The sequence below is a fragment of the Meleagris gallopavo genome, chromosome 2 (assembly GCF_000146605.3).
Source record: "Meleagris gallopavo isolate NT-WF06-2002-E0010 breed Aviagen turkey brand Nicholas breeding stock chromosome 2, Turkey_5.1, whole genome shotgun sequence".
Lineage (NCBI taxonomy): Eukaryota > Metazoa > Chordata > Aves > Galliformes > Phasianidae > Meleagris > Meleagris gallopavo.
The window spans coordinates 91,204,252-91,214,292 of NC_015012.2; the positions used below are offsets into that span (position 1 = coordinate 91,204,252).

At 35.4% G+C, this 10,041-nt stretch overlaps 1 non-coding gene across 1 annotated transcript; it reads right to left on the bottom strand.

Annotated features, from left to right (window-relative positions):
• Window positions 1-8,980: 8,980 nt before the first annotated feature.
• Window positions 8,981-9,062, bottom strand: TRNAS-AGA. The gene has a single exon. It is a non-coding gene; the product is annotated as a tRNA-Ser (tRNA).
• Window positions 9,063-10,041: the final 979 nt, after the last annotated feature.

A 10,041-nucleotide genomic window follows, 5' to 3' on the forward strand; every position in this document is an offset into this window, starting at 1 on the left:
TTTCAGCAGTTTATGCAATTTGCAATCCCTAATGGAATAATAACTGAAATCCAGTGGGCAGCAAAGTGCAGTGCTATCCACTGTCCTGGCGACCTTTGAAACCATGAAACAGATGTCACAGTGTGAGGCTAAATACTCATGACATTTCTGCCAAATTAAACAAATCTGAAGGTTAAAATCTAATCACAAATGATTTCAGCTTGTCACTACTGTATGGTAAACAAGAGTCCACAATAGCTGAAGGATGCAGATGTCATCTACCTTAAACTGAAATCTGTTCTCTCGTGATGTGATTATGACTGGGTTGTACCATTTCTTCTAGTCATTGGGGAAATCTTTGCAATGCTACAAATCTCTGCAGGCTTGAGGCTGAAAGTGAAAGCCAGTTTTATGCATGGTTCTTATGTTTTTCAAAACTGTGAAGATTCAAGTGATACGAGCAGAACAAAAGCAAGATCTGTAAATGTTCTTTGTCAGTCAGGGAAAGCCTTTGGCCCTATGCTTATGCTGTGACTACCTGTCAGGATTTATTAGAGATAGCTTCAAAAATTCAGCTCTCCAGATTAAGTTGCAGACAGTTCACTCAATTCACAATAGTATGACAGTAATAATCCTTAACTAAGCTACAGTGTCAAGGCCTGCTGCTGTCACGCATGGTCCTCAGTAAGGCTGTGCTCTTCCACCATTCCTGAATAAGATTGCCATGAGAAGAATTCCTTGTTCCAGTAAGGCATGATGTGATGCAGCCCCATATTTTTCAGTGTAGATAGTGACATGTTTGACATGTTTTTACAACCACAGGGAGAGCTCTACGAGCACAAATATGCCCCTGGTGCAGCATACAGAGCTCACTGCTGACTGCTTTGTTTACACCACTGGTAATCTCAACCTACTCTTCAGTACAAGGGAATGGCTGTCCTGTCTCTGCTTCTCGGAGGTAGGAAGCTTGCTCCCTCAGCCATGTGTGCTGCCAATACATGACTGAAGACAAACTCTGCCAGTCTGACAGCATCCTCTCTCACTATCTTGCTTGATCATGCAGAGGATAGCAAAAGCTGTTGAAGCTGCTGTAGAGGTAAATCAGCACGTCTGGAATTAAAAGGGCATCTGAACTTCAAACAAATGTTAATGTGGGCTTTATGGCAGTTGTCACTGTTATTCTGTATGTCTGTAATACTTGTACAAATTAAAATTTTCACATCGAGCCTTCCGGCTTTTTCCATATGAGTTCTCATTCTGCTCTTAGTAGTGTTAAAATGTATAGGACAATATGATTCCAAGCAGTAGTGAGGCAGTTTTACTCCAGGGCTGAGCTGTGCTGGCCTGGCCATCTGATGTTTATCTCAGAAAAGTGGTTGCTTAGAGCTATTTTCTTATTTTAAAATGTGTGAACAGCTGAGAGATTGGTCAATGAATAGCTAAGCCGACATGCTAAAAGCTAATCCTCATTTGTGTGGCATTAGTTCCATGGCATGGGACATAGCAGCTGAAAAAAATTGTCTGCTGTGCCTGTAATTATGAAGTGATACTGTCAAAGCCTGAGTAAAACTGACCTATGTTCTGCAGATCACAATACAGAGGGAGAAAGCAGGAGGATGCTTATTGTACAAGCAGCCCCTTTGAAGAAAATATCAAGAATACGTCTCACCAAACCATACATAAAAACCAAAATGATTAGCTAGTAGAAGACAGACAATAGCATTTTATGCATTTTCCGTGTAGATACTTCAGCTTTTAAGGCTATGAAAATGAATGTCTTCGTTCTCCTGTAAACAGAAAGTCTAATAACAAATAGTTCAATGAGGTATTTGTCTTTTACTTCTGTGAAAAATGTAATGTAAGATATTGACTGGGGAGGTCGAAATCCTTTAGTCAAAAAACTTGATATATTTCAGTTTCCAGTAAGATTTTTCTAAGAAAAGATTAAATCAACTCTGTTCTGATCTTTAGGGAAAACTGGAGTATATGGCAGTTATAGCAATTGCAGAAATCTCTGCCATCACATTTCTCAGTTGTCAGCCTTTCAGTGTCGCAGTTCAGTATTCTGTTCCAAAATTATCCATTGAAAATGGATATAAATTTTCATTTCCACTACAATATTTCCATGGAAGAGAAAAATATTTTTGGATCATTTCCACACAATCTTTTCTGGAATTCTGGAATTCTCAGACATTAGTTTTCACAGATCTTCTCAACTGTGTGAAGGAATCAGTTTGAGTTTTTCGATAAGACAAAGAATATTCTGTTTCTTATTCAGTGATGCCCATTATTTCTTCACTTATTTCCATAGAAATAGTGATTACATAACATTCATATTACATTATAGTTTTATCTTTCTTTCTTGGTCTTAGTTTTATTATTATTTTTTAATTCCTGTGGTAATAGATTGAATATCTTGGAAACACATTGCTCATAAGCCTTGTTTGAAGGCCAGACTGAGATGATAATCCTGGCCAATAAATTTCTGGGATTTACTTAGTATCGTGAATGAAACCTGTAGTTTCTGGCCCATTAGTTTGAATAATGATCAAACAACCATATGTTGCTGACTTCCAGTCTTGGCATAGTCTTCTTCAGATCTCTATAACCCTGTAAGTAGTTCGTGAAATGGAAATTTAAGAATAAATAAATGTGTCCACTTAGGAGGAAGAATCTTGTTTTCTTGGCGTATATTTGTAAAGTATTTTGTAAATAAAAACACTGTTTCTAAGGGTAAATATTAATGATACCAGTCAGTTACCAGTCATTCCAGTTATACCATAGGTAGTTCAAGAATATTTCAGAACAGACTTAGATTGTACCCCAGAGAAGATACTATGAGCTTAGTCTCAATGGTACAGTGTTCTGAAGTTTTCATCTATTATATCGTTTTCAGCTTTTGTGCATTTACATTGTATGTAACAGCATGTAAGTGGGATTTACTGACAACATAAAGAATTTTGGTTCTCTCAGGCTTTGGTTTTGTTTAAATAAAATTAAAGTGATGAAAGGGAGGGGGAACTCAGTGAAGAATAAATTCAAAGCTTACCAAAGTAATTGCCTCAGAGCAGTGTTTGGTATTCTGAATTCACACTGCTGAAGAAGGAATGCTTGCTCTGTGACATGATTGAACTGATTATGGGAATTATCACTGGGGAATGATAGTATTTATAGACTTTAATAATCTCAATAAAATAGATAGGAAGAAGACTGCCTAAGGAAATGTGCCCAAATAGTCATCTAATCTTGACCTGGCACAGAAGGAGAGAACTGACAACATATACCATAATTTTGGCCCGTATTAAACCCTTCCAACCCAAAATGTTTTTCTTCCAAGGAGAGTTATGACACCTAACCTGATGAAAGATTTGATATGTTTGTGTAAAGAATGAGAGTTTAAGACAGAGTGCTCAATTCAATATGAAGCATTCTTTTTTATGTCATAGAATGTTTGCCAGAAATGATTCTGGAAGTTTGCAGTAATACAAGGATTAGTAGATGAAATATAATGCCTCCACAGGCATTACTGAAGATGTAATGCCTTCACTGCTTGCCACAGCCCTTGTTTATAACTTGGTGAAATTATAAATTGAGATTTCTCTCTGACACAAAGATGAGCTCTCGCTGCATTATATATATATAAGCCTGGTATGGACTACAATTTAAAAGATTGATTCTAAGTCTAATGGGAATAATTCCAGAGTAGGTGAGGAGGGACCAATCTGCATATATAAAAGTAGAGGTTAGTGAATTTTTGCATGGAGTTAGGTAGTAAGCTAGGCTGGAAACTACATTTATTGACCTAAGAAAACTCACTTCTTTTCCTGTTCTATACTATGTTGCTCTTAGATTTGTATTCTGTACCTAAGGTATTGTCTGCTGGTAACCATCCTTAAAACCTTCAAGAAAATAAATGTATGTAGAGAAAATACATATCTTACTGCTACCTGGCTTTATAGAGGATTAGCTGGCTCCTATTTTACAGAGACTCCACAAAGCTTGTTTCTAGTGTCTATGAAAGTCTATGAAAGTTACTTACAGAAGCAATTCATTATTACGTCACTAACAATTAGTTGCCTAACTGTTACACTGAACATTATACATTATTTGAAAATATATGTAGATCACATTACTTAGGTACAAAAAGAAAATAAAAAATGCATTCCTTAATGTCTTATTTGAATGGCTTTCATACCTAAAAATCAATAAAATGACTTTGCAGTGATAATGATGTTGAAAGATTTTATTTCATTTGCTTTATCAGTTTGTAAAATTAGATGTATTCAGCTGCTCTAAAATGTTGAAATAGAGGAAAAAAATATCAGAAAAGTGTCGATTCGGAATGGTTGGATTCTGAAAATATATTCGTCTTTCCTGTATCCTCTTCTTCAGAAGTATAAATTGTGTCAGGCTTTTAGTCTCTATGACCTGCATTTTTGCATTCATCAAGATGATCAGATTTTGAAACATCTAAAAACCCAAGGTTAAACTGGTTTTAGCATAAGTTGCAAAAGCCAATTTCTAACTAGTCATGCTTCAGAGAAACTGCTTTATTTTGGGGGTTTTCTTGTCCTTTCTCATAAGAGCACATATTTCTACATCAGTGTAATAGTGCGTTAAATGTTGTTACAGTAAATTTTCATCTTCGTGATGAGTTAATGTTTCTTCTCAAAGGTTTTTTGTTTGTTTGCTTGCTTTGTGTGTATTATTGTTGTTTTGGTTTGTTTGGTTAGTTGTTTTCCTCATAGAAAATTATTTTGCCTAAACCAAAAATTTTCTCTCTTCTCCACTGACTGATTGCCTTGTTCTTTATGTTTTTCATGTTCTTTATTTATATTTTTTTCCCTTGTTTCTTACAGTAGAAGTAGAAGTAGAAGCAGTAGAAGCTTCTCTAAGCATTACAAGGGGGTTGGCTATGAGATCTCCATTGTGTGTATTTCCAAACCTTTGCATTTTTCGAAAATGTTGATATTCTTGTTTATTTGCTAAACAAAAAACGTCTCCCTCACCTTATAACAGTTTCCCACATCTCCAATAAAATATGAAAAATTAGAAACTTTTTAGTAGTCTCTCTAATTTTAGGGCAGATTTTATTCATTGATGGATATGCATCTGAAAAACCTACATATGCTTGATTCCAGCTTGATTACAGGGCAGTCATCTTGTTATAATTTAAGCAGCTTAGCACTTGTCAAACTTTATTCTTTCTTATAATAATAAACATTTTCAAAATTGATTTTTGTGTGGAAAAATGTACAAGTTTCCTTAAAACGCAGGTAGCATTTTGAGAATTTGTGGAAAGAAATGCAACATCCCCATAAAACTCTATGTTATTTTTTTTCCATGTATTTTTAATAGATTTCTGTTAAATTTCAAAATCAAGTATGAAATATATAGTCCTAACTATATATATATATATATAATATGTATATGATCATATCTGACAAATTTGATCAATTTTGTTTTGTATTAAGATCAAAATCATAGTAATTTTAAAAGAGCCTAAAATTATGATGAGGCAGTACATTTTCTCTTCATATTCAGACAACAGTGTAATCCACATCAACAGTAACAGTTGAAACTGTCACTTTAAAAAGTATAGTATATTTTTTTGAAGCTAAAAACATTTTAATTACAAAAATTAGAGTGGGCTCTGCTTTTATGAGTCACACCACCATGATTCATATAATCTAGTGAAAAGTCATTCCAAGTAGACTAGATCAACTCTGTATCTGTCAAGAAATGGTCTAAAAATTATTAATATTAAAGACGTGTACTCTACGTCTGCTACGTACTGTAGCAATGCATCTTTTTGTATGGTCTGTGTAGTGGAAATTAATATTAGATATGTCATTACCTGACTGTTCTTATTTGGAATAGGTATTCATGCTCATGAAATTGAATGACTAAAATACAATTAATCTGCATAGTAAATGATTTTCACAGTCTGTTTTTCAAAATCAATTCAAAATTACTGAAAATGATTATTTATTCATGAACGTTATAGACAAACTGCATTATGTAGCTGACTGCCCAGTTGGTATACACTGTAAATCAAGGATGTATTTGACAATACATGCAAAATTATTTTGGAAACTAATTACACATTAGCAAATCATAAATATGAATATGCTTTACACTACTGTCAGTACTGCAAGGAATTCTTTTGTCTGTATGGAGCTAGGAATGACTTCAGCCCTTACTCAGTTCTTCAGATTTCTGACCACATGCTGACTTCAGTGGTAGCTCTGGCTGCTTCAAGTTCTTCAATGAAAAAACTCCACATTCTCTGAAAGTAGCTCTTCCACTTTCATTGAAGGAATTTATTCTGCTGTCTCCAAGGGCCATTTGTATCTTTCATAATTGTAGGAGACAAATCACTGCCACTATGCTGTGTGTTTCCCAGACTTACCAAGGACCTATATCTTTGTGGGTTGTCAATTTCCACATGTGAGAGAACAGTTACATTTTCTCAAACATCCACTCATGATGAATGTCATCATTTCTTATGCAAGCTGCAGCCAGCATTGCATTTTCTCCTGGATGCTTATCCATTCTTGCTGGCCACAAGTCTAGTAGAAACAGCACTGTAAACAAAGGCAGAGCAAAGTTCCTTTCCGGTGGCTCTTCAGGGCTGAATGTGATCACACCCAATAGAAGTTCACACATTGTTTAGCTGTTTCTTAATGCTATAACTATTTTTTTTTTTAACACAGTGAGATAAGGAAAGAAAAAAAAAGATTAATTCACTGTGATTTTAAAGTTTTTCAAGCAGTTCAGCAGTTCATGTTTTGCAGTGTGATACTTCATTTAAATAGAGACTTGTATAATATGCTCCTGTATCATTAGAAGGAAAAGTCAATAATGTTGAAGAGACTATTCAAACGGTGTATAAAACATACATAATTTTAATTAGTATATGAAAAATGTGTAAAATGCTCAAATCTAATTACATTTGAGATATTCTTAATTATTAAATAGAACTTACAGAAAATCAGTGAAGTAGAATTTGATTTGAGTGAAAGGGTCTGACAAGTGTTGATATTCAAGGGAGTTTCAGTCAATTATATATATATTTTTTAATATTAACACATACTGTCCTCTATATTTATGTAGTTAAATAATTTTCTCAAAACTTTTTGTACAGCAGTCCCTCCCTTGGCCTTCATACTCAGCCATAGTTAAGGGTAAATAACTGAATTTCTTATCAAAGGAACTTATTTATTAGAACTTATTATCTTCCTAGTAACTGGGATTAAATGTTAATTCTTTTGGAAACTGAAAATCCATTTTGCGCATTTAAAAGCACAGAAAGCTTTAGGCTTATAGACAGCTGCAGATCATTCTGAGTGTTTAAAGACAGCATAGCTATATGTTCTAAAAATCTGAATTAAAAAACATCAAATACTTTTTCTGTGAATCACACTTTTATTATTTTCCTCTTCTCAGATACTGATAGATTTTATTTGGAATAAATGGTAACCTACATAATCAATGCTATTCCTACTTTCATCACTTCAACCCTGTACGTTTTTATGCAGCATAATACAAGGCTTGCCATATTTCCTTAATTGCAGTGATTTTATACGTATCTAACTTCAGTCTGCCAAGAATGATACATATGAAAGTTGTTTCTTGACAACTGGATGGTTCATGCAGCCTTATGAGGATGAGATTTATTTTGTCACTCACAAACTGCATAACAGACAAGATGAACAGTTGAGAATGGAAAACCCCTAAGTCAGTGAACAGAGCCGGCATTTCCTGGCTGTGTTTTCTCTCAATCGAAAACAAATCTTTAAGATAGGTAAGTAAATTGTTTCCTCAGGCTATTTATCTCTTCCCATGGGCTGTAGGAGGAATCAAATTGATAAACTGAAGGTGGGCAACATAGTGGAATGCTCCAAGAAGATAATTCTCCAAACTTTTAGGATAAACACACATTTTCATAGTTGCCTAAGTAGTTTCTTCAATGTTACATTTTTCATCTGTAATCTCCAGATTCTCTGGAGGAACAATTAGCAATTTCCTATCACTTTCTAACTTGAAATAATTTCAGTTCTTTTTAACTTTGCTCTGTCTCAATTTCTTAAGAAAATGTGAAGATCAAATATCAGTGATCAATTTCCTCATTTTTTTTCTGGCTTTTAATAGTGGGTGATGTGGAACATTAAGGAAAAAGATTAAATCCCTTAAAACAAGGACGTGACAAATTATTTTTCAGGGGTGTTCTTGATCAGCTATGTATCAAAAAGCAATACCATTCTGGCAGTAAAGTTTTGTGTCTCATCATCCACAAAAGAAAACATTGATGAAAAAATAAAAATAACTTTCATAATGCTAACAATTAATTATTCATGAATTGACTGTAGGGTGGATGATCACATGAAAGGATATAAATAATGTCACAAACAGGCCATCAGTTACTCTAAAGAACAATTCCAGAAAAGTTATACTGAAATACCGTATCTCTGAACCTGATAATCTGTGATTAATGAAATAGCAGTGGCACTTCCATGGCACATCAATTAGACAAGAATCTACTTGCTGTTTTACCCTTTCTTCTTCAAACTAGATATGTTCCAACTACATTTGAAGAGGAAAGGGGTAAAACAGCAAGTAGATTCTTGTCAGTGAACCCTGCCAATTCTTACGCTAGGATCCCTTTCACCTTTTGAGGCAGGTAGATCCCGTATGTTGCCAGCATGCCTGGTACTGCATAGACTGCCCCACAATCAAAAAACCTAAAATTCCTTCAAGGGCATCAGCCTCTTACCCATGTGTCAATTGGTCACATTTTCCTGTTCCTCTCAGCATTTTTTAGTGGTACTGAAGGGGTTGGGGAAAATATCACTTGAGCTCCCGCTAACTACCCCAGTGCCCTGAGGTCCCTTATGATAGCCCTCAAGATTCTCCCTGTGACCTCAGCTTTAACAAACCAGTGAGCTTCCAAGTAATATCTATGACCTGGGCCCCATGGGAGAAAAAGAACAGCTTGGGCCGTAGTCGGCAGGATTCGAACCTGCGCGGGGAAACCCCAATGGATTTCTAGTCCATCGCCTTAACCACTCGGCCACGACTACACTGCCAAAGCAGTGTGTTTGCTTCTATTCCTGGTTAATAGTCATGCATAAAATGGTGCAGAAATTTCACCATTAAAGTATGTGTCCTGCATGTCACACCCACATTATATGATTCTAGGAGAGTACCAGAATTTTTATTCAAGCATCTAAACAGATAAAATGTACAGCGAAGAACTGCTTCACTCCTATGCAGTGGATGACTTAGATATATTAGTAGAATTCAGAGGAGTCACAATGTTGAGCATCAAACACAAAGGCTTACTTAAAAAAAAAAGTTAAGGCACACAGGAAGGGAAATCTTTGAATTTGACATTCATATTCCTCACTCTGGATTTCAAAAGAGCATTTCTGCTGCCTTGGTACACGGAATATAGATGTCTTGAATAGATGTTTATACCTTGCTTTAGTAAAGGCTCAGTCTGGTGATAATATCAGCTGCCAGCCAAGAGCCAAACTCTGTATGAGAAGGCATGGGATTGTTTGTAAGTTGGCACAAAATTCTGTTAAACTGCAGTGTAGGGTGAGGAATAGGATTAGGATTCCTCGGTAAGAGGTATCTGGTCCAAGTTGAGGCTGAAGTAAAATTTATGCCTTGATCTCTCAAGTTCCATTTGTCTAGAGTTAAAGGTAGGGTTGGAGTTAGGTCCTAAACCAGAGATCCTGCCAAAGATAGTACAGAATTCCCTGATCAAGAAATGGCTAAATCCCTCAAGTATTGAACATTTCTAGTTTGGAATGGAATGCTTCAAGGACTACCTGCTGGGACTACAATAAGAAATAGTGGACTCTATCAGATCCTTGAGTTAAAACTGTAAATATTAGTTTTTGGAGGTGTAGGACCAAAAGAGGCTAGAATAGAGCTGATGCATGTGAGGGATTGGGTTAATCAGGATCCTCTGAAGTAAAATTATGGTAATGCTTGGATTAGAGTTCAAGGTGGTAGAACAGTTTAGGTTTAGGTAAATGTTGGCTTTGGGAT